Source organism: Schistocerca serialis, chromosome 1, assembly GCF_023864345.2.
Source record: "Schistocerca serialis cubense isolate TAMUIC-IGC-003099 chromosome 1, iqSchSeri2.2, whole genome shotgun sequence".
Classification (NCBI taxonomy): Eukaryota; Metazoa; Arthropoda; class Insecta; order Orthoptera; family Acrididae; genus Schistocerca; species Schistocerca serialis.
Window position 1 is genome coordinate 426,524,670 of NC_064638.1, and position 2,501 is coordinate 426,527,170.

The window sequence follows — 2,501 nt, forward strand, 5'->3', positions numbered from 1 at the left end:
AACAGCCCAGTACTACCCTCCATGCCAAGGAGTAAACTGCGACTCCCATTTGAACGCCGCTAGCTGCCAGGGCAGTGGAGAAGCCGTGAGGCCGCCCCACAGCAGCGCCAGGCCAGAGCGAGCTACACCGGGGCGAGCTACACCTAGTCGAGTGCTTACATCATCAACCGCCCACTGCGTATGTGTGTGTACACACCTATTCTGCGTGTGTGCGGCGGCGGCGACGACGACGTTCGCGAGGAGCTAAGGTTATAACTCCAAAAAATTTCATTAAAATTATCTGTGGCCGGACCATAAGAGACGCCAACGAGGCATCCGAAGGCACTGTTCTGTGCCCCCATAAATTACCTGCCTAGTGTAATGCGGCTGCAAGTGCGGTCCGGCTAACAGCAAAAAAAAAAAATTTCTTAAGATAATCTTAAACTAATTAAAAGAAATCGTGGTGTGTAAGCAGCTAACTACTGGGCACATCGACAACTACGACAAGTTTTGCTACCAGCGAAATATCTGATCACTGCAGAATGTTAACCCATTTCAGGCTGTATTTTAATTAATTTTTGGTGGGCCGATCGCGGCGGTACTGCAATGCCGGGCCAACCCGCGACAGAGGTGGAGCAAGCCCCTAGCACTCCGTCATAAGCCAAAAATTAGTTTAATATTCTGGTCGTGCGATACAGGACGTATCAGATATTAAGCTGAAAAGAACAGATACTACACTTTTTTTTAAAGTTGGGCTCCTTTTCCTCTCCAAAAATGCCGCCATCCTCTAGTGTCGTGTGTATATATATATATATATATATATATATATATATATATATACATAGAGAGAGAGAGAGAGAGAGAGAGAGAGAGAGAGGTAAACTTCCACGTGGGAAAAAATATATCTAAAAACAAAGATGATGTAACTTACCAAACGAAAGCGTTGGTTTGTTGATAGACACACAAAATTCAAGCTTTCGCAACCCGTGGTTGCTTCATCAGGACAGAGGGAAGGAGAGGGAAAGACGAAAGGATTTGGGTTTTAAGGGAGAGGGTAAGGTGTCATTCGAATCCCGGGAGTGGGAAGACTTACCTTAGGGGGGAAAAAGGACAGGTATACACTCAAACACACACACACATCCATCCGCACGTATACGGACACAAGCAGACATTTGTGAAGGGAAAGAGTTTGGGCAGAGATGTCAGTCGAGGCGGAAGTACAGAGACAAAGATGTTGTTGAATGACAGGTGAGGTATGAGTGGCGGCAACTTGAAATTAGCGGAGGTTGAGGCCTGGGGGGTAATGGGAAGAGAGGATATACTGAAGGGCAAGTTTCCCATCTCCCGAGTTCTGATAGGTTGGTGTTAGTGGGAAGTATCCAGATAACCCGATAACCCGGATGGTGTAACACTGTGCCAAGATGTGCTGGCCGTGCACCAATGCATGCTTAGCCACAGGGTGATCCTCATTACCAACAAACACTGTCTGCCTGCAACCATTCATGCGAATGGATAGTTTGTTGCTGGTCATTCCCACATAGAAAGCTTCACAGTGTAGGCAGGTCAGTTGGTAAATCACATGGGTGCTTTCACACGTGGCTCTGCCTTTGATCGTGTACACCTTCCAGGTTACAGGACTGGAGTAGGTGGTGGTGGGAGGGTGCATGGGACAGGTCTTACACCAGGGGCGGTTACATGGGTAGGAGACAGAGAGTAGGGAAGGTGGTTTGGGGATTTCATAGGGATGAACTAAGAGGTTACGAAGGTTAGGTGGATGGTGGAAAGACACTCTTGGTGGAGTTGGGAGGTTTTCATGAAGGATGGATCTCATTTCAGGGCAGGATTTGAGGAAGTCATATCCCTGCTGGAGAGCCACATTCGGAGTCTGATCCAGTCCCGGAAAGTACCCTGTCACAAGTGGGGCACTTTCAGGGTTCTTCTGTGGGAGGTTTTGGGTTTGAGGGGATGAGGAAGTGGTTCTGGTTATTTGCTGCTGTAGCGGGTTGGGAGAGTAGTTGCGGGATGCGAAAGCTGTTTTCAGGTTGTTGGTGTAATGGTTGATGGATTCCGGACTGGAGCAGATTTGTTTACCACGATGACCTAGGCTGTAGGGAAGGGACCGTTTGATATGGAATGGGTGGCAGCTGTCATAATGGAGATACTGTTGCTTATTGGTGGGTTTGATGTGGACGGATGTGTGAATCTGGCCATTGGACAGATGGAGGTCAACGTCAAGGAAAGTGGCATGGGATTTGGAGTAGGACCAGGTAAATCTGATGGAACCAAAGGAGTTGAGGTTGGAGAGGAAATTCTGGAGTTGTTCTCCACTGTGAGTTCAGATCATGAAGCTGTCATCAATAAATCTGTACCAAACTTGCGGTTGGCAGGCCTGGGTGACCAAGAAGTCTTCCTCTAAGCGACCCATAAATAGGTTGGTGTACGAGGGGGCCATCCTGGTACCCATGGCTGTTCCCATTAATTGTTGGTATGTCTGGCCTTCGAAAGTGAAGTTGTGAGTCAGG

The 2,501-nt window shown here is 48.0% G+C and overlaps 1 non-coding gene across 1 annotated transcript; it reads right to left on the reverse strand.

The window, feature by feature from the left end:
* Positions 1 to 555: 555 nt before the first annotated feature.
* LOC126421971 (U2 spliceosomal RNA) lies at positions 556 to 755 on the reverse strand. Its single transcript, XR_007576121.1, has one exon. It is a non-coding gene; the product is annotated as a U2 spliceosomal RNA (small nuclear RNA).
* Between the last annotated feature and the right edge of the window lie 1,746 nt (positions 756 to 2,501).